The 27,940-nt window shown below is 32.9% G+C and overlaps 1 protein-coding gene across 15 annotated transcripts in view; it reads left to right on the top strand.

Moving 5' to 3' along the window:
* Window positions 1–27,940, top strand: part of ZBTB20 (zinc finger and BTB domain containing 20) — a 1,022,251-nt gene that overhangs the window by 230,109 nt on the left and 764,202 nt on the right. For 12 of the 15 annotated variants that reach the window (XM_031963653.1, XM_031963649.1, XM_031963650.1 and 9 more), the window contains one exon: window positions 9,221–9,281. The exons of the other annotated variants lie outside the window; for them this stretch is intronic. The gene's annotated coding sequence lies outside the window, so the exon portion shown is untranslated. The remainder of the gene's footprint in view (window positions 1–9,220; window positions 9,282–27,940) is intronic. 15 annotated transcript variants of the gene reach the window in all.

Genomic DNA, 27,940 nt, shown 5'->3' with positions numbered 1-27,940 from the left:
CCTTTGCAATCTTACTTTCTGCTATTGTCACTTTATAATGGCTATTTATAAACTTACTTATATATTGACTGAGGAAGGAGAGTGATGGTTAGGCAGACCAAACTGAAATAAAATTTTAACACAAAACTCAATATAAATGTTAATGTTTACTGACATATGTACTGGGACTGAGGTCAGTGAGGTAACTTAGGTAACTTACCTCTTAAATATTCAGTACAATTTTTTTCTCTGTAACTATAACAAAGAATTATTTTGCAGAAGATATAATTCTCTGTAACAAAAAATATGTGACTCTTCATCTCCACTTCCCTCCTCCTTTCCTCATTCCTGGTTTCCTTTAATAGAAACTTAAGGATCTGTCATCTAAGAATTTAAACCTTTCTTAAGTCTAAACCTTAATTGTCAGTTTGTAACAACTCTTAGGATAATGAATTCCAGTAGTACAAGATCTGTTCCCTATTATCTCGATGATAGATCCTAAAGGTCCCTAAGAATGGACAATAAAAGTAGATGCCTAATTCAAAATTTTATGGACAATTGCCCTCGTTTTTTTACCAGAGATTCACATTTTCCAATGTTGTCTTCTTCCTTTAAAAAAAAAAAAAAATTAAGGGGGTGGAGCCAAGATGGTGGAGAGGACACACAAGTCTATCTAAGATCTCCCTTACCCTCAGACTATTTCTTTTATGAAACGGCCTTGGAATTAGTGCTTGACTGTGGAAACTAATAAACATTGGAGTACAACACATTACCAATAGAAGATAATCTCGAAAATCGCCAGAAAAGGTCTATCCTTTCTCGCGGGTGAGGATGGTTTGGCCAGGTGCAGACCTCAGGCTAGTTAGTAGCGAGAGCACAGAAGGCAGCTCACACTGAGCAGACTGGAGTGGGAGAGGGGGGTGGTCTCAGCCAGTGGAAAACTTGTAGGGAGGAGAATTTTACCACAGTTTTGGCTACTTTGCCCTGGCAGCAAGTCAGTAGATCAGCGGAGAAGCTATAAATGCAGGGGGTAAAAACTATAAATCTAAAACACTAGATTGTCTTCAGACTTGGCCACAACCATCCAGCACCGGGAGGGATTCAGCATGCTTTCGGAGTGCAACCACTGCGCAGATGCAGTGCAGCCATTGCTGTCCCACTGCTACTTCACTGCTACTTCCTATTGTCTGTAGAGGAAGCTTGGTAATACCATATTGACTCAAAAGCAGACCACAGTTGTTTTTTTGTTTTCTTTGTTTCTTTTTTGTCAAAACAAATAAAAAGTTAAAGCAGACTCTAACTATATATATCAGTATAACTTCTATATGAATAGAGAACAGACTTCAAACCCTGAGGAGACAAAAATCAGATTGTCTCTAAATGAAATCCCAAAGGAGGATATGATCTGATCCCCACCACACAAGGCTCTCATACAAGAAATAAAAAAGGCTTTTAAACGAGAGCTAGAAGAAAAATGGGAAAAGGAAAGGGAAGCATTTCAAGAGGGTCTGGATAAGTCATATTACTCATTAAAAGATAGAATGTATAAAGAAATCAGCTCCCTGAAAAACAGAATTAGTGAATTGGAAAAAGAAAATAGCTCTCTAAAAAATAAAATTGGCAAAATGGGAAAAAAATTTCAAAGAACAAAACAACTCATTTAAAAACTCATTGACAATTACAAAAAGAAAAAAAAAGTAAATGAAAATAATTCATTAAAAATCAGACTTGAACAAATGGAAATGAATGACTTGAGGAGATAACCAAGAATCAGTCAAGCAAAACCAAAAAAATGAAAAAATCAGAAAAAATGTTAATTAACTATTTGGGAAAACAACAGACCTGGAAATTGGATCTAGGAGAGACAATCTGAGGATTATTGGACTCCTTAAAAATCATAATGAAAAAAAGAGCCTAGACTATTTTTCGGGAAATCATCAAAGAGAACAAAAGATGTCATAGAAATAGATGGTAAGGTAGACATTGAAAGAATTCATCGATCACCTACTGAAAGAGATCCCCAAATCAAAACTCCAAGAAATATTGTGGCTAAATTCCAGAACTCTCAGACCAAGGAAAAAAATACCACAAGCAGCTAGAAAGAAAAAAGAAAAAAAAAACAATTCAAATACAGAGGAGCCATAATAAGGATTACTTAGGATTTAGTAGTGTCCACATTAAGGGATTGAAGCCGCTGGAATTTGATTCTGAAAGGCAAAGGAAATTGGTATGCAGCTAAGAATAACTTGCCCAGAGAAGCTGAGCATTTTCATCCAGGAAAGAAGATGGACATTCAATGAAATAGGTAAATTTCATTTATTTCTGATAAAAAAACTGGAATTAAACAAAAAGTTTGACCTCCAAATATAGGACTCAAGAGAAACATAAAAAGGTAAAAAGAAATCTTGGGAAGTATATTTCTGTTATGAATATACACAAAGAGTACATATATAAATTTGATTTTACTATTATAATATAAAAAATAATCTAGAGGCAGAAAGGAAATTGTACCAGAAAAAGGGAAAAGTGGAGGTACTACATCTCACAAAGAGGCAAAGGAAACCTATTATATCTGAGGGAAAGAAATGAGGGGGATATGTAAATCTTACTCTCATCATAATTGGCTCAAAGAGAAGCTATTAGACATATTCGATTTACAGAGAAACTTCTCCCACCGCATTGAAAAGTGGGAGGGGAAAAGAAAAAAGGGAAGGAGTAGGTTAAATAGAAGCTAATCCCAAAATTGTAAGGGAAAGGTTTAAGAAAAGGGGAGGGTCTCTAAGGTGGGGGGAGGGATCCTAAAGACGGAGGGCTGCATGAGGAAAGTGGTACTCTTAAGTTTAATACTGGCGAGAAGGGTAAGGGGGAAAGGAAAGGTAAAAGCATAATTTGGGGTTAACAAGATGGCAGGAAACACAGAATTAGTAATTTTAACCATAAATGTGAATGGGGTAAATTCCACCATAAAGTGAAGGCAGATAACAGACTGGATTAAAAGTCAGAATCCTACAATATGTTGTTTACATGAAACACACTTGAAGCAGTGCAATACATACGGAGTAAAGGTAAAAGACTGAAGCAAAATCTACTATGCTTCAGGTGAAGTCAAAACAATAGGGGTAGGCCATCCTGATCTCAGATCAAGAAAAAGCAAAAATTGATCTAATTAAAAAAGATAAAGAAGGGCACTATATCTTGCTAAAGGGTACCATAGATAATGAAGCAATATCAATATTAAATATATATGCACCAAGTGATGTAGAATCTAAATTCTTAAAGGAGAAGTTAAAAGAGCTGCAAGAAGAAATAGACAGCAAAACTATAATAGTGGAAGATCTCAAACTTGTACTCTTAGAACTAGATAAACCACATCACAGAATAAATAAGAAAGAAGTTAAAGAGGTAAATAGAACACTAGAAAAGTTAGGTATGATAGCTCTTTAGAGAAAACGAAATGGAGACAGAAAGGAGTACACTTTCTTTTCTGGAGTTCATGGAACCTATACAAAAATTGACCATATATTAGGACATAAAGACCTCAAATTCAAATGCAGAAAGGCAGAAATCGTAAATGCATTCTTTTCAGATCACAGTGCAATAAAAGTTACATTCAACAAACAGCCAGGGGGAAATAGACCAAAAAGTAATTGGAAACTAAATAATCTCATCTTAAAGAATGATTGGGTGAAACAGCAAATCATAGACACAATTAATAATTTCACCCAAGAAAATGACAATAATAAGACGTCATACCAAAATGTGTGGGATGAAGCCAAAGTGGTAAGAAGGGAAAATGTTATATTTCTAGAGGTCTACTTGCAAAAATAGAGAAAGAGAAAATCAATGAATTAGGCTTGCAACTAAAAAAGCTAGAAAAAAAGCAAATTAAAAATCCCCAATAAAACACTAAACTTGAAATTCTAAAGATAAAAGGTGAGATTAATAAAATTGAAATAAAAAAAAACTATTGAATTAATAAATAAAACTAAGAGTTGGTTCTATAAAAAAAAACCTAACAAAATAGATAAACCCTTCTTAAATTTAATTAGAAAAAGGAAAGAAGAAAATCAAATTGTTAGTCTTAAAAATGAAAAGGGAGAATTTGCCACTAATGAAGAGGAAATTAGAGCAATAATTAGGAGTTACTTTGCCCAACTTTATGCCAATAAATTTGATAACTCAAATAAAATGGATGAATACCTTCAAAAGTATAGCTTGCCCAGATTAACAGAGGAAGAAGTAAATTGGTTAAACAGTCCCATTTTCGAAAAAGAAACAGAACAAGCTATTGATCAACTCCCTAAGAAAAAATCTCCAGGACCAGATGGATTTACATATGAGTTCTAACATTTAAAGAACAATTAATTCCAGTGCTATATAAACTATTTGAAAAAATAGGGATTGAAGGAGTTTTACCAAATTCCTTTTATGACACAGATATGGTACTGATACCTAAACCAGGTAGGACAAAAAAAGAGAAAGAAAATTATAGATCAATCTCCCTAATGTATATTGATGAAAAAATCTTAAATAAAATACTAGCAAAAAGATTACAGAAAATCATTCCCAGGATAATACACCATGACCAAGTAGGATTTGTATCAGGACTGCAGGGCTGGTTCAATATTAGGAAAACTATTAACATAATTGACTATATCAGTAACCAAATTAACAAAAACCATATGATCATCTCAATAAATGCAGAAAAAGCATTTGATAAAATCCAATACCTATCCCTATTAAAAATACTAGAAAGTAAAGGAATAAATGGACTTTTCCTTAAAATAGTTAGTCCATCTATTTAAAACCATCAGTAAGCGTCATATTTAATGGTGATTAAACTGGAACTATTCCCAATAAAATCAGGAGTGAAACAAGGTTGCCCACTATCACCATTACTCTTAAATATTGTATTAGAAATGCTAGCAGGCTTTGGCAATAAGAGATGAAAAAGAGATTATAGGAATTAGAGTAGTTAATGAGGAAACCAAATTATTACTCTTTGCAGATGATATGATGGTATACTTAGAGAACCTGAGAGATTCTACTAAAAAGCTATTAGAAATAATCCACAACTTTAACAAAGTTGCAGGATACAAAATAAATCCACATAAATCCTCAGCATTTTTATATATCACCAACAAAGTACAACTGCAAGAGATACAAAGAGAAATTCCATTTAAAATAATTGTCAATAGTATAAAATCTCTGCCAAAGGAAAGTCAGGAACTACATGAGGAAAACTACAAAACACTTTCCACAGAAACAAAATCAGATTCTAAACAACTGGAAAAAAAAGATCAAATGCTTTTGGACAGGTTGATTGAATATAATAAAGATGATAGTACTTCCTAAACTAATCTATTTAGTGTTATAACAATCAGATTCCCAAGAACCTATTTAATGATCTTGAAAAAATAACAACAAAATTTATATGGAACAACAAAAAGTCAAGAATTTTAAGAGTACCAATGGAAAAAAAAAATCAAAGGAAGGAGGCCTATCTGTACCTGATCTAATTCTATATTATAAAGTAGCAGTCACCAAAACCATTTTGTATTGGCTAAGAAATACACTAGTTGATCAGTGGAATAGGTTAGGTTTGCAGGACAAAATAGTCAATAACTATAGCAAGCGAGTTTTTGATAAACTCAAAGACCCCAACTTTTGGGATAAGAATTCACTATTTGACAAAAACTGCTGGGAAAATTGGAAAATTAGTATGGTAGAAACTAGGTATGGACCCATACTTAACACTGTATACCAAGATAAGAGTCCATGATTTAGGCATTAAGAATGAGATTATAAACAAATTGGAAGAACATAGGATAGTTTATCTCTCATTTTTGTGGAGGAGGAAGGAATTTGTGACCAAAGAAGAACTAGAGATCATTATTGATCACAAAATAGAAAATTTTGATTATATCAAGTTAAAAAGCTTTTGTAAAAACAAAACTAATGCAGACAAGATTAGAAGGGAAGCAATAAACTGGGAAAACATTTTTACATTCAAAGGTTCTAATAAAGGCCTCATTTCCAAAATATATAGAGAATTTATTCTAATTTATAAGAAATCATGCCATTCTCTGTAATGTTCTCTTCTCTCAAATATAATCGTTCTCTGGGAGCAGGTTTCTTGGGGAACTTCTGAAAGAAGTCTTCATTTCAGTTCTGAGTAATAATCACCTCAAATGCAGCCAGGAGTTAAAAGTTCAATCCTTTATTGTCTCTTCCAAAATAGCCTGATTAGTTTTCTTAGAGACCTATCTCTCTCCTTGGTTCCAAGAGCTCCTGTTGCTAGTCCTTTGCCTCTGCCAGCTTCTCTTTTCACTCTCTCTATGAATCCAAAGCCTCCAACCAGCAGAAAGGTGATATATGGAATGAATTGATTCCTCCTCCAAGAGTGGGATTATGGGTTCCTGATTTGTGAATCTCGGACTGGTGTATCTCCTCCACTGAATCCTGACTTGTGAATCTCCTGGACTTGTGACTCTCTCAAAGTCAATCCTAGTTGAGGCTCCTAGCTTATATATGCTCTCCAAAGGTGTGACCTCTAATGTGTGAACCAATGTGTGAATTCTCTTTAAGGTGTGAACTCCAAAGGTGTGAACAAATTACATCAGGATTGTTTCTATCAATTCCAGTGACCTAGCACTCTGTTTCAAGTTCTGGCTCATAGCAATTCTCCAATTGGTAAATGGTCAAAGGATATGAACAGAAACTATTTCTACTTATATGAAAGGGTGTTCCAAATCATTATTGATCAGAGAAATGCAAATTAAGGTAACTCTGAGATACCACTACATACCTGTCAGATTGGCTAAGATGACAGGAAAAGATAGTGATGAATGTTGTAGGGGATGTGGGGAAAATGGGACACTGATGCATTGTTGTTAGAACTGTGAATGGATCCTACTATTCTGGAGAGCAATTTGGAACTATGCTCAAAAAGTTGTCAAACTGTGCATACCCTTTGGTTTTAGTAACATACCCAATGTTACTATTGGCCTTATATCCCAAAGAGATATTAAAGAAGAGAAAGGGACCCACATGTGCAAAAATGTTTTTGGCGGCCCCTTTTGGCTAGAAACTGGAAATTGAATGGCTGGGTAAATTGTGGTGTATGAATTTTATGGAATATTATTGTTCTGTAAGAAATGACCAGCAGGATGAATACAGAGAGGTTTGGAGAGACTTACATGAACTGATGCTAAGAGAAATGAGCAGAACCAGGAGATCATTATACACTTCAACAACAATACTATATGAGTATCAATTCTGATGGAAGTGGCTATCTTTGGCAAAGGGAAGATCCCATTCAGTTCCAGTTGATCAGTGATGAACAGAACCAACTACCCCCACCAAAAGAACACTAGGAAATAAATGTGGACTGCTTATATTCTTGTTTTTCTTCCCAGCTTATTTTTACCTTTCTAAATCTGATTTTTCTTATGCAACAAGATATCTATATAAATATATATACATATATTGTGTTTAAGATATACATTAACATGTTTAACATGTATGAGACTGCCTGCTATTTATCGCAGGGGGTGGAGGGAGGGAAGGGAAAAATTGGAACAGAAGTGATTACAAAGTTCAATGTTCAAAAATTACCCATACATATGTTCTGTCAATAAACAGGTCTAATAAAAAAAATTCTTTAGATTATTGAATGGCAAAACCTTTATTAAAACATTAGTGTGTTTTTTTTTTTTTGATTGAGAAACTATTGGTAAGGAAATAATCTTGATAATTGAAAATATATTTTAAAATATAGACTTATCTGGAGTATCAGGAAGTAAATGTCCAGGGTCACACAACCAATATTTGTCTGAGGCAGGACTTGAACCAGTTCTTCCTGGTTCAGGGGCTAGGTCTCTAACTGCTATATCAAATTGCCTCTCATTTCATGTCTTCTTCCTGTGCTTAATTTGTGGCTATTATTATTGTTGCTTTTGTTTTGGTCTTAAACTTAGCTGTTTGTTGTCTAAATAATTTATACTGGATACTTAGCATAGTCAAATTTCCTCAGCAACAGTTTTTTTTTAATTATATAACTTTATTATTAATTTTTTTCATTCAAAAATGTATTCAATACTTAGAAATTCCATCAGCCTACTTGTATTAAAGCAAAACTCACAAATTTTTAGTTCCTATGGATCTCTTCTTGAGCTCTTCATATGGAATGGAATAATGCTAAAAATCAGTCAGTCCTCTTAAAAGAATTATAATATATTAGTATTGTGTATTGTCAGGTTGTATAGACTTTGACCAACAGTTCTCTAGTTTTACCCTTTAAAACTCTTAGGCAGATGCTATTTAATTTTATCTGATTGATCTATTCTGAATTTATCAGGTTTAAGAAATCCTGTGTATCTGTTACTCTTTTATTTAGCACCCCATAACTTTATTTTTGTCTCATATATCAAAAGACAATTATGTATAGAAATTTCACAAATTAAAAACGCAATGAAAAATCAATGTTATCTCTCTTTTATCTCCTTTTAATTTTAATTTTACCATTTGTACCAATAATCATTAAATGGTCTGATAGATTCTGTAGCTGGTGTTTTTTCCCTTTAATGTAATAAAAGAATGTCTCTTTTTTGATTTTATAGTTTACTGGACTATATTGAATTCTCCCTGAATTACTTTTTGGCATATTGAAGTTCTAGTTTCTGCTTTATTTGCCTCATTTCTGCTGTCCCACATACACAATCTTTCTTTGTGAAGATGAGTTTTCCCATAACATAACTCTTTTATTTTGTTGGTTAGCCATGTACCTTCTTTTCCCACAATGCCTGATGTTTTTGATTTATAGCATGCATTTTTTCCTGGGCCTCTGATACACTGGTTTTGAATAGATATTTTTTACCTTTAAAACTACTACTTTCAATCTCTGCTCTCTGCTCCTCAGCTGATACTTCCACTTTGTCATAGTTCTCTCTTCTCAAATTAACTGTATGATAGATTTCTTTGGTTTTCTATCTTCTGGAAGAATGGTAAACTTAATATTCATGGAGGTATGTTTCTTGTTATACACACACTCCCCATTAGGCCTAAGTATTAGCAAACTGTCTGCCTTAGGCCATCTTAGAAATATTCAACAGTGACAACTCCTGGCTTTGTGTGCCAAAGCCAAGTAATATGCTAGGCAAGCTAAATAAACTGGTCATTACTGTTTATTTGCATGGAGGACCCAATTGTTGATCATTCATTGCTTACCTTTGCCCACTAGGGAGACTGGGTTATCTGTTCCATTGAGGATTGTCAGTTAAAGAAGGAAGGCAGCTTAGAAGGTAAGAAAAATCTTTCTGTGTATTTTTATCACTTCTTACTCAAAATATTCATTATCTAGAATTATTCTGATCTCAAGCTATTTGGAAATGGTAGCATTTACTTTATCTGGGTAGAAAATTTCAATTTTGTATAACTGTTCCCAGGTCATCTATAAATCCAGACTGTTTCTCCCTTTTGGCCTCAAGATGGTTTTTGCTAATTTTTTTTCAGACAAAGAAAAATCAGTTGATTTATTAATAAATTGTTCTTGAGAATGAAAACATCCTACACCTACATGCAACTTCACCTTTCTTGATTTTTTTGATGTTATTTTGCTGAGTCCTGATGAATAGGATATCAGAAGAGTCCTTAATAAGTAAATCCTTCCTTAATAAGCAATTCTTACAGTCACAAAGTATAACTAGCAGGTCTTTAAGAATATCTAATTATAATTTTGTAATGATTTCTCATATTTGTCAGTTCTATGTACTGCCCAGTCAGGTGCCATAGAATAGTTTTTTTGTTAACACCGCTGAAAATTCCTAGAATGATGTTGTAAAAAGAGAGCAAGTGTTTGGTAGTTTTAAGGAAACCATCAAGATCTCATCTGTATATATTGAAAGGCACAGACATTTGTGTGGAGACACTTGAATTTGGATAAGTCCATTTTTAGTATACTGTGTGGGGAGTAACATTCATGGAGTTCCATTTATAGCAGTGCGTATTGTATTCTTTTCATTTCTTTTTGTTGGTTAATTTTGTGAATATTAAAAGTACCAGATGGATGACTGCTTTGAAAGAAAACCCCTTGTAAATGGAACAGTATTAATAATATCTCAACTAGATATCTATAAAGTATGTTTCCATCTCCACAGGAGAACAGCAATGAGTCTCCATAGATCAGTGAAGTTTTTAAATATCACTTTGCTTAGAGAACTAGTAGTTTTTTTGTCAAAGTGCTTTTCTTTACTTCCTCATCCAGAGGTCATCTTCCATTTGCTGATCCAAAGTGAGCAGATTTTTGAAGAGCCTTACATTGTACTGGTAGTAGGATCGGATAACTGATAGAAAATGAAGGAATGCTTCTTATCTAGGTCAGTCCACTTGTATCTGAGATTATGATATCCACATATTTGACTATTGGTTAATTTTTTGAGGACAAACTTAACGTTTATGTACCTCCTTCCACATTGTTCCTTGAATTTTTGGGAGGGAAAAATGGGGGATACATTTAATGTATAAGACACTTAGCTGCCACCATTGTACCTCTGCATAGTTTTACAATTTGAACAATTATAACCCATCATCATCATATATATATATTAGGAAATATTGGCCATGGATTAGAAATGGCATTGAGTTCTTAGAGTTAAAGGTACATGTCTTATTATAATCAACAAGATGAAAACAGAAGTTAATATTTTCTCTAAGAATCACTTTGACAACTATTTGGAAGATGAATTGGAGCGAGGAATGACTCATGGCAGGAAAACTGATTAGAAGGGTATTGCAAATAGTCCAGTCTAGTGGTGCTAAAAAGTTGAACTGATATAATGACTGTGTGAGCAGGAATAAAGAAACAGATGCAAGAAAGGTCATAGAAATAGGAACTATCAGATTTGGTCACTAATTGGATTTGTGGAGAGAGGGAGAATTAGGAGCTGTCCATGAGACTGAGAAAGGTAACATGGAATATTGAATGAAGAAATAGAGAAGGGTTATTTGGAGAGAAAAATTAGTTTTCTTTCAGATGTATTGAGTTTGGGATGTCTGTGGAAAATTCAGTTATGGGGCTGGATATACAACTTTGCAAGTCATCTTTATAGAGATAATAATGAGGTCACCAAGTGAAGATGTGTAGAGAGTCTAGATGAAAGCCTAAGACAGTGCATTGGATTCCATTTATGGTTAGAGGGTATGATATGTCCTAAGAAGAAAATGTCAGGCAGAAGAAGAAAGAGTGATGTTATAAAATTTCATATGAAAGAGTTCCCAGGTGGAGATAATAGTAAATAGTATCAAAACATAGTGTAACAAATGCTGCAGAAAGGTTGAGAAGGATGAGGAATGTGAAAAGGTCATTAGATTTGTCAATTTAAATATCACTGGTTAACTATGAAGGGAGTATTTTCAATGGAATAATGAGTTTGAAAGCCCAGATTATTAAGAATTGTAAAGTGGTCATTTCAAAGTGATCATTACTAAAGCAGAGGAGAGTCATATATTCATTTGTATTTTTTCAGTGAGGCCTGTCTACATATAAGGAAAGGGGAAACAGGAAAGGAAAGGAGGCATGTGTTCCTGTCACATGCACATTATTCATTACAAGTCTCAGGCAATTGAATACATTACATGTTTTGTTCCTATATCCAGTTTATGTAGCCTGAATAAACTAACTCTGTTAATTTATTTTACATGGGCTGGGTCAGTAACTACAGGTTCAAGGTTTTTTCAAGTCCTATAGTTGCCAAAGCAGGTCATCTTTGCTTAACATTCTGTCCTTCTGCTTTCACATCATTAGCTTATGGACAACTAATTTTTTAACTAATCCTAGATTATTCTCTCAAACTAAGAATCCCCATTGGTAGACTCAGAAAGAAATATGTCTATTAAAAAGAACTCTCTGGGATGTTTATTTCAACAGTGATCTATGACTATTTTTTCTAACCTGTGCTTTTTGATGGATTTGTTATATACCAATTCATATAAGAGACTGTGTAACTGTATGTCTGAATAGAGTTGAGTTTTTGTTGGCTAGGCCAAGTTCTGTTGGGGTGAGCCAATGCCAGGTGCAAAAAATACATTCCAACTTGTAAATTGGGGATCTTAGTTTTATAGAATGATGTATCACAATTTTCTTCTCTTTCTCTATTGACTGAAATATCTCAATTTTATATTCAGTATCAGCTACAGCAGCACTACTTTACCATTAAGCTTTGGTTAATCTCTGGGTACTTTAGTTTCTTCATCTCAAATAGATAGATACATGGATCTCTAATATCATCAGATTATTTCCTCTAATGCTTGTCTCTCCCGTTTTGATTCTTGACTACATCCCCAGTAAGTTTTGCCACAAAGAACTTTTTTTGCTCGGGGCTTTCCTTATTTTCTCTTGACACTGTGAGGAAGCCAATGAATCTGTAGGCTTTTCTTGCCATGTGACTAATTCATTTTATTTTTTCTATATGTATCTCTTTGATAATATTCTTTATTCAAGGGTTAATGTTGAAAATTATCTATGCATATGTTTTGAAAATAAAAAGCTTTCATTAAAAAACATATAAAAAAGATAATCTTCTTTAAAAACTTATCCTTTTAATTATTTCTTTATAATGTTCTACAACCCACTTTTGCCTACCATCTACCTACCCCTTGCCCTTTGAGTCAATCTCAATTTCATTTTTTCAGAGATGGCATTGTTCTTTGACTTATAATAACCATATAATAACTGAAGACTATTGATATTGAGGAAATGGAACTAGGAGAAGCTTGGGGAAATCAATAGAACTTTGCAGCTTCCCAAAGACAATCTAGTTTGCTCTCCTCCTTTTCAGTTCTGGACCCAGTTCATCATCTATTTGCTGTATTAACTCACTAGTTAGTTTGTATACACACACACACACACACACACACACACACATTGTACAAATAAATATATTGAGAGTTTCAGTTAACTGTCTCTAGCACATATTATTTATATTCCTAAAGTATATAATATTTATCTAACTGTGAAGTTTTTTATACTACTATATTTTCCTTTATTACAATAGTAACACTATTCAGAATAGTGTAAGCATTTTCTTTTAGAAAAAATTTACATAAATCATTATTGAAATGGACATCATATCAAAGTTCTAATAGACTTTTCTGCATTTAGCAAGGGGATTTCTAAGTTTGGGAGAGAATAGAAGAATATGTTAAAAATTAGTTGTCCATGAGCTGATGTTATGAAGGCAGAAGGGATAGTGTGCTAAGCAAAGATAACCTGCTTCAATAAATGTGGAACTTGAAAATATATTGAGCTGTGGTTACAGACCCCATTTTTTAAAGTACACACATATTATTCTCGTGATGGATGTAATCAATATACTGTCATGAACAAACAACAGAATCTGGAAAATCTTATTATCCATAGTGACTCTTTTCTCATCTTCAGCTCTGTGCTAGATCCTCCTCCATGATAGCAATGAAACCCTTTAATAAAAATATCTCTCTCCATTCTTTGCCTCACTTGATATTAATGAGCAAAAGATCATTGAATAATATTATTTTTGTTGTGGTAGGAAATAATTAGAATAGGCAGTGAAGAAACAAAATTATCACTCTTTGCAGATGATATGATGATATTCTTAGAGAATCCTACTGAATCAGCTGAAAAATTACTTGCAGGGGCAGCTAAGTTGCATAGTGGATAGAGCTCTAGCCCTGAAGTGAGAACCTGAGTTCAAATCTTGTCTCAGATACTTACCACTTCTTAGCTGTGTGACCCTGAGCAAGTCATTTAACCCCAACTGCCTCAACTTAAAAAAAAAAAAAAAGGAAGAAAAAAAATTACTTGATGTAATCATAAACTTTAGCAAAGTTGTAGGACAAAATAAATCTCTATAAATCATTTCTATATATTACTATCAAATCCCAGAAGCAAGAGATAGAAAGAAATTTCATTTAAAATAATTGTAGAGTATAAAGTACATGGGAGTCTACCTGCACAGACAAACCCAGGAATTATAATTACAGAACACTTTTTATACAAATAAAGCCAGATCCAAACAATTGGAGAAATAGTAATTGCTCATAGAGAGACTAAGCCAATATAATAAAGATGACAATTCTACCTAAATTAATTTACTTGTAAAGTACTATGCCAAGCTACCAAGAAATTATATCATAGACCTAGAAAACACAATATCAGAATTCATCTGGAAGAACAAAAGGTCAAGATTATCAATCAATAAATGAAAAAAATATGACGGACGGTGGTGTATCAGAATCAGATCTCAAACTAACACAAAACAGTGATCATCAAAACATTCTGGTACTGGACAAAAAATGTAGTAGTAGATTAATGGAATATATTAGGTACCCAATATATAATAGTAAATGTCCATAGTAATCTAGTGTTTGATAAATTTTATATACACAAACTTGGGACAAAAATTTCACTATATGACAAAAAGTGCTAAGAAAACCAGAAAACAGTTTGGCAGAAACTAAGTATAGATCAACACTTCACACTATATACTAAGTCAAAATAGGAACATGATTTAAACATGAGATGTGATATCAAAAGCAAATTAAGGGATCATGGAAAAGTTCATGTCAGATCTATGGGTGAGGGAAAAATTTGTAACCAGTTAAGAGATAGCATCACAGGATTTAAAAGGGATAATTTTGATTATATTAAATTTAAAAGTTTAGCACAAACAAAACCAAAGTAGTCAAGATTAGAAGGAAAGCAGGGAACTGGAGAAAATTTTTATAGCAAGTTTCTGTGATAAAGACCTCATTTCCAATGAGATTAATATTCAAGCATTGCTTGCCCTCTCACTCCCTTATTTTCTTCTTCACTGTAATAACTCTTCCTTTTGTGTCTCTTAGTAAGATTATTTTCCCGCTTGTTATTTTTTCTTCTTCCTTCTCCCAGCGCATCCTTCTCTATTACCCCTTGATTTTATTTTATTTTATTTTTTTTTGTAATAATTCCATAAGAATCAACTCTTATGGGAGTTACTTTCTGTCTATGTAGATTCCTTTTATTTGTCCTAATAATTATAAAATTCTTAGAAGTTACAAGTTAAATTGTAACTTGCCAAATAAGATTGTAAATAAACCCTATTGAATCTCTTATAATTTCTCTTTCATATTTACTTATTTATGCTTCTCTGGAGTCTTGTCTTTGAGAGTAAGATTTTTCTGTTCAGCTGTTGTTTTTTTTTTCATCAAGAATTCTTGGAAATTCTCTATTTCATTCAATTACCATTTTTTTTCCCTTGAAGGTATGATTATACTCAGTTTTGTTGGGTAGGTGCTTTTTGGTTGTAATACTAATTCCTTTGTCTTCTGGAATATCATATTCTAAGCTCTCTGTTTAATTTGCAAGATGCCAAATCTTGTGTAATTCCACAATATTTGAATTGTTTCTTTCTGGTTGCTTGCAATATCTTTTCATTGACTTAGGTGCTCTGGAATTTGAGTATAATATCCTTGGGAATTTTCATTTGTGTATATGTTCCAGGTAGTGAATAGGTGATTATTTCTATTTCTATTTTATACTCATGGTTTACTTTTTATTCTGTCTGTATAGGATAAAATTCTTTGGTCTTGAATGTAACTCTAATTTATTTATTTTTTACAAGTAATATATTAATGGAGGAAAATTTTTTTACATCTGGACTGCTTTTAATATCACTCATTCATTATGTCGTGGTGATTGAATCATGTGGTAGGGTAGTGCAGCTCTGATATGTTTGGTTTCCTCTCTGGTTTTCCCTGTATTTATGTTAGATTTCACTCTGCAGTCACTTTAGATTATGCAGTAAGTAATCTGAAATATTGGAGTAGTAATTGTATAATTTAGCAAAGGGCTAGGCAGCAATGACAATGCAGAAAAGAGAATGACATTTATATCTTTGCCATTTAATGAATCTATTCTTGTTCTCCTGAGTATGCTTGTGTCCATTGGTATAAGACCCATTTTTTTTTTTGTAAAACTTTTTATTAACGAAACATATGCATAGACAGTTTTCAACATTCATCCCTGCAAAATCTCGTGTTCCATATTTTTGCTCCCTTCCCCAACTCCTTCCCCTAGACAGCAAGCAATCCAATATATGTAAAACATGTGTGATTCTTCTATACATATTTCCACATTTATCATATATGCTACAGAAGAAAAATCAGATCAAAAAATAAAAACAAAAGAAAACAAAATGCAAGCGAAGAACAGCAACAAAAAGTGAAAATACTATGTTGTGATCCACACTCAGTTCCCACAGTCCTTTTTCTGGGTGCAGAGGGCTCTCTCCACCACAAGACCATTGAAACTGGCCTGAATCAGCTCAATGTTGAAAAGAGCCACGTCCATTAGAATTGATTGTCGTATAATCTTGCTGTTACTGTGCACAATGTTCTCCTGGTTCTACTCACTTCACATAGCATCAGGTCATGTATGTCTCTCCAGGCCTTTCTAAAATCATCCTGCTGATCATTTCTTATAGAATAATAATATTCCATAATATTCATATACCATAATTTATTCAGCCATTCTCCATTTATGGGCATCCACTCAATTTCCAGTTTCTAGCCAATACAAAAAGGGTTGCTACAAATATTTTTGCACATGTGAGTCCTTTTCTCTTTTTTATGATATCTTTGGGATACAGACCCAATAGTGACACTGCTGGATCAAAGGGTATGGACAATTTGATAGCCCTTTGGACATAGTTCCATATTGCTCTGTAGAATGGTTGAATCAGTTCACAATTCCACCATAATGTATTAGTGTCCCAGTTTTCCCACATTCCCTCCAACATTCATCATTATCTTTTCCTGTCATCTTAGCCAGTCTGAAAGGTGTGTAGTGAGTTGTCTTACTTTGCATTTCTCTGATCAATAGTGATGTATAGCATTTTTTCATATTTCTATAAGTGGTTTTAATTTCTCCATCTGAAAATTATTTGTTCATATTCTTTGAGAACTGGGATTTTTGTGACTTTGGGATTCAGTAAAATAAAGCTTACATATATACTGGCCTCATTTCTTGTTCCTGTAACCAAAGATCTTTTATTTGGAAATATTTTGGAAATATTGTTTGGACTGGGTGAGCAGATGCAAAATTTATGGGGAAAGTTATCTTGGCTTATAACAAAGCAGAACTACAAATTATCAGGAGGTGGGTAGATTGACTCCAGTAGTGACTTGATGGCTTTCTGTTGATGACCTTGCCATTATTAGGAGATACTGAACTTTTTGAGCCAGTATCAACATGTCTTTAAAGGTGCAATTATTATACTAGTTCCATAATGTAGTTTGGATTTTGATACCATCTTCATTTATACATTATCTCATGACTTATCTTGAGATTATATATATTTTTGTTTCTCTGACTTAATATTGTTACTTTTTTGTTTAATTATAAAGAGTATTATTTAGGTAATTTTATTGCTTAGCACTACATTTGTCTAAGCCAAAGAAGACAGTATTATATATCAGAATGTACTAAAGACCTCTTCACTAAGTTCAGGGATAAAAAAAGGGCATACTATTTTACCATTACTATTTTATGTGTGTGTGTGTGTGTGTATGTATAAATTCTATTTAAAGCAATAAGAAAATAAAAAGGAGTTATGGAAATAAGCAGTTCTTATGCAGATAAGATAATTTATGGAACTGTGAAGCATCAACTGAGATTAATTGAAAATAATTAATATCCATAGGAAATTTATATTATATAAAAAATCCACAAAAATCATCAACATTTTTATATAATGCCTACAAAATATCTGCTCAAAATTCTTACCCAGCAGGAAGAAATATAATGAGAAATTTCTTGTACAATAATAATGGAATATACAAAACCTACCCAAATACAAAAAAGGAAATTACAAAAAATATAAACTGTTACTTATAGAAATAGACATCATTTTAATTACTTGTGAGTAAATGAAAATGATGTAATTCAGTGACAGTTCTACCTAAATTAATTTACTTTTCCAGAACCATACCAATAAAACTTTGAAAAGACTTCTTTATATTCCTAGAAAAATATTGAAATTCACCTGGATTAACAAAAAATTGGGAATATTCAAAGAAACAATTTTTTTAAGTAGAAAAGGAGGCTTGATAGTACTCAATCTCAGATCACAGCTAGAGCAGTGATCACAAAAACTATTTCATATTGGTTAAAAACAAAAATAACCAAGATTGAGCAGCCAAATAGATTAATTGCTCAGTGTATAGAAGCAAGCAAACCTGGTAAACAATCATTTGATAAATCTCTAAAACTTTAGTAATTAGGTTAAGGACTCACATTTGATCAGCATTTCTGAGAAAGCTTGAAAACAGTCGCATATATTGTATTTAGGCTAACATCTCATACTGTCTTTTTTTATAATTTTTTTTCCTGAGACAATTGGGGTTAAGTGATTTGCCCAGGATCACACATCTACGAAGTGTTAAGTGTCTGAAGTCAGATTTGAACTTAGGTTCTCCTCTCCTGACTTCAGGGCTGGTGCTCTATCCACTATGCCACCTAGCTGCCCCATTCATACTCTATACTAAGATAAGTTTCAGATAGATAAAAATATTTATATGTGTGTATATATATATTAATATAAATATATGTAAATATGTATATATATACACACACATAGAGGTATACATTTATATGTGTTTATATATATATATATATATATATATATATATATAGTACATAGACTCATATAATAGGTAAATTAGAGGAAATTTTATAGCTAATGGAAGAATTCATGACAATTAGAGGATAGAAAGGATTGCAGATTAAATTTTTATTATATAAAATTAGTCAGTAAACAAGCATTTATTCAATACTTATATTCTAGGCACAGTGCTAAGCTCTGCAAATATAAAGAAAGAAGACAGTTCTTCCTCTTAAGGAGCTCCCAGTCTAAAGGGTGAGACAACATAACTAGCTCCAAAATATATGTATACACTTTAAATTGGAGATTGGAAAGTTATTAACATTAAAGATGAGGGGAGGAATGATGTTGAGAAAGACTTCTTGTATAAGGAGGGATTTTTAGTTGATACTTGAAGGAAACCAGAGAAGGTAGGTGGCAGAGAGGATGAGAAAATTCTAGGGATAGGACATAACCAATAAAAATGCCCAGATTTGGAAAACATATCATATATGAAGAACAACAAGGAGACAAGTGTTTAGATTTTTAATCATGTGTAAGTGGATGTAGATGTAGGAATGTAAGGAACAACAAAAATGAAAAAGTAGGAGTCAATTTATTAAGGATTTTAAAAGACAAACGATTTTATATTTTGCTTCCAGAAGCAATAGAAAGTCAATGGAGCTCATTATATGGTGGTTGTGGTGGTAGTGATAAAATGGTCAGATTTATGCCTTAGGAAGATCAATTTGATCAACTTGAGACAAGAAGACTGACTAGCAGGTTATTGCAGTAGTCATATATGAGGGGTTGAAAATCTATATCTGGTTGGTGGGTACTTGCAGAGGAATGGTGAAGGTGTATGCAAACAGTATTAAGAAAGTTAAATTGACAGGATTTGGCAACAGATTAGATATAGCAAGGGTGTGAGACAGAGTGAGGAGTCAAGGATGAATCTTTGTGAACCTGGGTAACTGGGAGGATGATGATATCCTAGATAAATCATTGGGAAGTTAGGAAGAGGGATAAGGGGAGGGTTAAAGGGAAAAATAGTGAATTTGGTTTTAGATTTGTTAAATTCAGGACCCTAAGCATCAGTTCTGCCATGAGTTTCAGAAATAAGAATTGTCAGTGATTGAGAACTGTCAGTGGGTATAAGAAAGGTCAAGTATTTGGCTACATACTTAAGATAGCATTAATTTTGACTCTCATAATTGTCAACTTCTTTATGTGAGGTAATGTGGGAAAGATGAATTCTACCTATTTTCTTGAAGAATGATGTCTTCTTTCAGTGCTGCCATAGCTTCTTATCAGTGTAATACAAGAAGTAAAATTATTAATAGCAAGAAAATGGCATATCTAATATACTTGTTTACTGGGATCTTCCAGTCTGTTCTCAACAAGGATAACTCTTTTATTTTCATGTGGTAGTTTTCCATTCCCTTTTCATGGACTTCATTCTTATTCCATTCTTCTGGTTTCTTTATTCTTCCCAGGGTAATTGGCCTCCTTTGGCTTTAATGTCAATCACCATCCACTAGCTCAGTAGCTGAAGCTCAGCAGCAGTCTTTAAATTTTGTACATCACCAGTTTCAGCTCATCAAGGTACCTGAGTTTGTGCCTATCATGATGAGTGCCAATCCTGATTCATTTATTAGTGAATCATAGTCAAGTGAACAAAGTGCCAGCCAGAGACATGACAATATGTTATGGGCCAGAACTTTGAAACAAGGGTTCTTACAAGGTACTAACTCAGTGGAATTATGGTTATCTAGTTTAGCATGGTGCTTAATAGTTCTCTAAGTTCAGTGTGATTGATTTAATCCTACAACAAATAATGGTTTCCTAGTGATATAATGATTAGTTTATATTCAGTGTAGAGCATATAAGCGGGAAGCCTCAGCCAGAGTTAGAGCTAAGGAAGAGAAGAGGACTGAAGGCAAGAGCTCATGCTCTCGGAGCCAAAGAGAGATTCATTTCCATCTTCATCAGCCTTATGGTGGCTGGCCTGTCCTCCTGCATTTTCTCCACTGAATTCCCCTCTGAAGGCCATGAGAAAGCTAGCTGAGCACCAGGGGAAGGACACAATAAAGGCTTTTGGACGTTAACACCTGGCTATTCTTGCGGTGATTAGTGAACTGAAAGGAAAGCTGCTCTGAGACCTCCAGAAAACCAAATGAGAACATTACAACAATAGAGCAGAAAAAGGGAAGGGAATAGAAAAGCACAGCAAAACAGATGAAATGATTTTAAGTGGATTGCTTGGATTCTTTATATATGGACACACAAAGCCTATTCTAGCATTTAGGCTTCTTCGGTGCTGTGAGAAAATACTGATTTCCTGTTCATTAAACTCTTTATGATTTAGCAATTAATAATAGGTTTTTTTAGATTTAAATCATTTTTCCTTTTGGAAAAAATGCATATGAAAAATGGATTTTAGGATTGTCACCAGTGCTTACACAAATTTATAACATAAGCTTCTTAAGTCCTAATGAGTAGTTTTTAAAAAATGTTTCATTGCTTTCTAAAGTGTTTTCTTGATACTGATTTTTAAACTAACAAGCCTGTGTTTTAAAAGTATGATGAATGATTTGCACCTTCACAGTTAGATCAACAGAACTTCATTTCTGCAATGCTTCATTTCCAATTTGCATCTTAAAAAGGTGTGACCTCCTCCTTTTTCCAGCTTTATGCCTCTTGTTGTCATGTGTTTAATCTCCCGGTGATTAGCTTTTACCAACAACAGTATTGCCTGTGTAAAAGAAGACCAAGTATATTTGTGTATTGTTCCAAAATTTTGGTAAAGTATGTAATCTATTAAAATAAATAGGGCTATTTTTTTAAATGGGCATGTGCATTTTCTTATAGCTCTAATTTGATCAATAAATTTTTTTTATTGTTCATCTCTCACTTTTCTTGCTAAATAACCTCAGAAGACATAATGTTTCTTCCAATTGTACTTTCTTCTCCCCTTCTCTGTATGAGTCAGCCTTGTATTTTTGGATCTAAATTTCTTTCTTCCTCAGGTTTTCACAGTGCAAAAAAAGCTTATTACTGAAACTCATTTGGTTTTGCACAAATCAATTGAGAAAATTCATTTGTATTATAAGAAGTTCACTTCCTAGGTGAGAATTTTACAAAAATTTCAAAATCAAGCTGTCAGAGAAAACCTAAAGATATTTTCTAAAAGTATGATAGTTACCTTTGGTGTTGAAGAAATCTACTAATTTAGGTAATTGCATGCATTCTGAGAACACAAATCATAACTGTAATTTCAATAAGAAATTGCTTTTCTCCATTTTGTGTCTTAAATTGTAATTGATGTTATAGAGTGCTGTGAAACTGGGGCCAGGCACCAGACCTAAAATGACTTCCTTGAATGGTCGGTTGAATAAATACAAAATTCAAGTTGAGGTCAAGTTCTAGAAATATGATCTGTGTTCTTATATATGTGTTAGTGCCTGATGGAGAATGTGGTGTAGTGGAAATAGAATGTTAGATTTATAGTCATAGGACCTGAGTTCAAAAGCCAGCCCTGCATATCCCTTAACATCTCTGGGCTTCAGGTTTTTTTTCATTTACAGAGTAAAATGATTGGACAAGAGGATTTCTAAGGCCTTTTTTAGCTATGAATCTATGAGGATATGTTAATTCTATGACTTGTGTACATAAAATGTAAGGTACTCTGAGCTATCCTTGGCTTTTTGTAGGAAAGCCAAATAGGCCTTTTGAGTATTATAATCTTCTGGACTGCTTCAGGCCATGTTTTACTTCATTGCTGAAAAGGACCTATGTATTTTAAATGAAGTTGGAAACTGACTTCTTGGTCTCTTGGGCTTTCACTGCCCTGTAATTGTGGATGAGGAGAGTGAAGGAGGGAAGGGAGCTGGGTGCTATAGCCAAAGCAAAATCAGCTTTCTACTCAGTCTTTTGACTATGATTTATAATATTATTTTATTGTAAATAGTGCTCTTTGACTCTGCCTTTCAGAGGACCAGGCAACTTTCGCTGCTATCTTCACATGGAGTGTGGATTCGGTTAGGCAAGTTTGCAAATCTGGGCCCTTTCTACCTTTTTCTCCTTTACTCTTCTGAGTAAATGACTTTGATCAGATAGTGCTGAGCCAATGTGAAATGTAAAATGCCTGATTTAGAAGTCTTGATGAACTGTTTTATGATCTGATTCACTTATTAGTGCATGAACCATAGTCATATTTACAAAGTGCCAATCTCCCAGGTGATTGTAACTGAAGTTATGCTGAATCCTACTAATACTATTAATTCAAGTTATGACTTTCTGTGTAGCTTTTCTTTTTGTTCATAGGGATAGATTACGTTGACCCTTAGGTGATTTATATAATTTATTAAATTATTTGTTACCTTTCTTTTGGGCTCCCTTTAAATTTGTGAGTCATAAATTTCCACAATTAAAATCATCTTCAATAAATAGAACTGATGAGCTCCCTGAACTGGTGAGTGTGAAAAATAAGAAACCCTTCTTACTAATGGCCAAGCTTTCTAGGACTTAAACAGGGTTAGATTACAAAGCTAGGAAAATAGAACTGAGAAGTTGAAATGTTCCAACCCTTAAGAACTAGAGGTTTCTCTAGCTAGACATTTATCAATGCTAGACATCTTGATATGATAGATTAAGAAATAGTGGAGTAATAATGAGATAGTATTTATTACCAATATCAAAAGATGTAATATCAGTATTTTTTGTAATCAAAGGGGAACTGTGGCAGAATGAAAATATGACGGTTTAAAGTTGAAGTCTATGCCCAATTATATATTCAGTTATTAGGAAGATTTATTATTGTATTTATTATTGTTGTTTTTGTAAAACTATTATTATTATTTATTAGGATTGATAATAATAATTTTTTATTATTTTTGGTTTATTATGGAGCTTGTATAAAAATGAAAAAAAAAGTACTGGCCAAAGTAAAGAACTAAGAGTAACTCATGATGATGGAAAATATGAAGCTGTTATCTCTGGGATTTCAGAAATTATTCAATTCTTTTAGATTTCACTTTCCTTTTTTTTTTTATCATTTTTATCATTTATCATTACATCTAAGGAACCTTTCCATTTATTAAATGGTTTATCATTCATACTTAATGGTTTTACAGATTAATTAAACCCTTTCTGTTGTTTATTGGTAACGTATAATATTATAATATTAAAAGACAGCACCTGACAATGACAAATTCTACATGATAGATTTGTGATATATGTTCTTAATGATAGACAGCAAAGAGTAATGAAAGAACCATTATACTAGAATAGTATGCAAATCTGAAATCTGTTACACTGACTTTCTGGGTAATAACGAATAGGTGCCTCAGACTTTGGGATCCAATATACGTAGGAAATGAGCATATTATATAAGACCAAATGCTATTTCCTAATAGGTAAGTGGTCAAAGGATATGATGAAACAGTTTCTAAAAGAATTTTAAACTGTTATTAACTGTATGAAAGATTGTTCCAGATCATTAAATCAAATCAATACAACTCTGAGGTCTCACTACACATTCAGCAAATTGGCAAAGATGAGAAAATGGACATAATCAGTGTTGGAGATATTTTGGAAAGTACATATATCTATCAATTATTCTAATCATTCTAGAATGTAATTTGGAATTTAGCTAAGAAAGTAGCTAAAACATTCATGCCATTTGGTCCAGAGATCCTTTTAGTAATCACATATCCCAAGGAGTAAAATGGGTTCTATATAGGTTAAGTTATTCAAGGTAGCATTTTTTTGTAATATCAAAAAACTAGAAACAAAATAAATATTCATTGATTGGGGAATGGCTAAACGAATGAAGGTACATAAATATAACAGAATATTACTATTCCATAAAGAACAATGAAGTATCAGAGGATCATAGCAAGCTTTAGATGTAGTGCAAGCGTATGAAATAAACAGAAGAAAGGAAACTATACATAATAACTACCTCAGTGTAAATGGAAAGAATAAAAATGAGCATTATAGAAGAGATGAGAAAATGGTCCTTGTTCCCTTCTTTTCAAAGACTATGGAGTATTAGTCTAGAACATTGCATGGCAACTGTGGTTGAAATATTAGTTTTGCAAAACTGCCTTTTTTCCCTTTCTTTTTATGATTTTTAATCCTATAAGGTATGGTTTTTTCAGTAGGGAAAAAAGAGGAATATATTAGAAAGAGAAAATGACATAGAAACCAAATGATATCAATAAAAGTTCAAAAGACAAAGAAAGAGAAAGAAAATAATCTATATAGCTTGATTGTTTCCTTTTCATATTTCCTTCTAGAATCCATCCCCATGATAGATTCATAGACTATCTTCATAAAATTTTATGGAATTGAGAACAGATCAGTGGTGGCTAATATCTTCCCAGGTACTTTTGTGGAATAAATGAGTAATGGCAGATGTCTAAACTTTCACAGTCTTTTGTAGTCTTCTCCTCTATGAGATATTTTGATTCTTGAATGCCTTTAAATTGTATTACCTTCAACACATTTTAATCTTGTTTGTATTTGATTAGATTTACTTGTTTTCCATATCATCTGTGTGAGTGTGAATTATATCTTTTGATCTTTGAGATGAATAGAAGAAGCATAGAAGCATTGTGATGTAATTTCACTTAGTATTATGGGGAGTACTCTGATAGAATTCAAATGTGGATTCTACTTTGAGTATTGATAATACCAACATCTACACAGATCTGTTTCACTTCATGTGTTTGTTATCCTTTTTTTCCAGGTTACTGACAAATGCTTGGGGGATGATTAGGCATTTTAATATGAAGTACTTAGCAAGCTCATTTCCCTTCACATTTCTCATTTCTATTTTGTGCAGTGATAAAAGTTTGTAATTTTACATTTTTGGCTCTTATTTCTAATTATTTGCTCTTATTTTATGATCCTGAATCATATATTCCAACATATTTTAACCATCTTCCACAATATCTGTTTTCTTATTGAAGTCACTGAGTAAAAGTATTTCTGCTGCATACTCATCCTCCACAACAAATGCTGGTACAAAAATGTTAACTATCTTCATGGTGATCTCATTGTTGTTGGTCCCTTTTAAGTATTGTAAAGCCTTTAGACACAAGATGCTGCTAATCTTTCTCACTCTGTATTTGTTTCTTAAATGAAGACTTGTAAACCATTCTTCTAGAAATACAGAATCCCAAAGTTAGAAGGAATCTGGCAGATCATTTAATCTAATCTGTATGTAAAAAGGAAACTCTTCAGCACATACTTCATCAGTGCTTATCCAGTTTTTGTTTCAAAACAAAACAAATTATAAAACTTAAAGTGGGGAGGTCTCCTACTTCTCAAGAAACATTGTATTTTTAGATACCTTTAAATCCTTTACATTTTCCCCCCTTTTCATGAGGTCAGTTGTCTGTGTGGGGAAGCCAGTAGACTTATCGGAATAATATTTGTAAATGTGTAAATAAAGCTATAGGATTAAAAAATAAATCCAATTATGTTGAAATATAGCTACCAAAAATATTAAACAAAATCAGTTCCATGGACCCCAGGTTAAGAATCTGTTCTCTGATTATTAGGAAGATAACATTACCCCTGAATTTTCCTTTTTTTTCCCCCAGCATTTTTCAGCTCCTACTTTTGTCCTTGAATACCAGGCAAAGTAAGTCTGGTCACATTTCTACATGTTAGTCATTTAATAACACTTGTTTTTTTTTTTTTTGTCTTCTGTTTCTATTTATAGTGAGAATGTTAATGCTGTTGATACAGTTGCTTTCTCACTGCAACTACTTGTATTTGTACAGATGTCTTGTAATAAGAGTAACAACTTTCCTTTTTAAAAATATTTCTATCGTGAACTTATAAAGTTAAATATTTCAGCGTACAAAGAACAAAAAGAGAGACTGTATATGAATCCATGAACCTTTGCTTAGTTTGTATTTATTTATTTATTTGCTGAAGCAATTGGGGTTAAGTGATCACACAGCTAGGAAGTGTTAAGTGTCTAAGGTCAGATTTGAACTCAGGTCCTCCTACTTCAGGGTTGGTGCTATATCTGCTGTGCTACCTAGCTGCCCCAATTAGTTTGTATTTTAAATACATAGTTGTTGATATCTTTTGATTTTGTCAGCTAAATTTCTTATTCTTTTACCCCTTCCATAGTTATTCCATATATTGTTATGTAACATATATTATTATATTTTATATATCTATATCTATCCATCTATCTATCTATATCTAGTTGTTACATAAATAAAGGTTTTTTAATATCTCACATTTTTTTCATTGTTGATTAGGCTCAGGTTTTCTGGGTGTATCTTTTTGAATCACAGCTTGAACTCCTTTGATGTTCTGTTCCATTCTGTGTTTTTTTGTTGAGGGAAAGGATAATTCTATGGTATTTAATTTTTTTCCCTTTACATTTGAAATTATTCTCCTGAATCCTTACAAAATTTGTAATTTATTATTGTAATAGTTCAGTTTAACTGTTATATGGCTAATCACATATTTCTCTTGCAGGCAATCTGTAGATACTTTTGATTGATGACTTTTTTAAAATTTAGAAGTTCTGGATAGTTATCATATATCATTTCCTATATTGTGGTCAGATTTTTGATTTGTCATGTTCTTATGGAAAACCTATCATCCCTAAATTGTCTTTCTTCATCCTTTTCAAGGTTAATGGGTTTGGCCTCTATAAATATTGTGTGTGTGGGGGTGTTGGGGGGGGTGTGAGAGTGGGTATGTGTTTAAATGCTGTTTCCTTTTATGTTTTTTCTGCCAGATTTTCTCCAACTTTGGTATTTTTTATATTGTTAATGTCTTAATTTTTTTTTCTTCTATGGAGACACTCCACCATAAATTTATTTTCTTTTTTCTAATATGCTAATTTTATTTTTATTTTGGCATTGAGAGCTAAATTCTTACAAATATTTGTTCTTTCTCATTTTACTAAATTTTCTTTTGAACTTTTATGGAATTTCTTAGCCCCTCCCCCCACAAGTTGTCTTGGAATTATGCTAGATTCTTTATTTCTTTAGGCATTGGTTAACTTTCCTTCATCCTGCAATCTTGTAATATTTATTAAGAAAGCTTTATAATATCTTAGCACTCAACTTGCCTTCTCATTTTATGATATTCTCTATTGATCAATCTGTGTATACTATGAGTTTTTATTGAGTTTTCTTCCTTTTGAAATCCTTGTAGTTATAGCTTTTTCAAAACAAAACAAAGCAAACAGGGGAATCCCTGTCATTCATATTTCAACTCCTCTCTAGTTGATAGCCTTCCAGGGTTTTATTGCCAAGACATCT

Source organism: Sarcophilus harrisii, chromosome 3 (assembly GCF_902635505.1).
Source record: "Sarcophilus harrisii chromosome 3, mSarHar1.11, whole genome shotgun sequence".
Lineage (NCBI taxonomy): Eukaryota > Metazoa > Chordata > Mammalia > Dasyuromorphia > Dasyuridae > Sarcophilus > Sarcophilus harrisii.
This window is presented reverse-complemented; position numbering and strand designations above follow the sequence as displayed.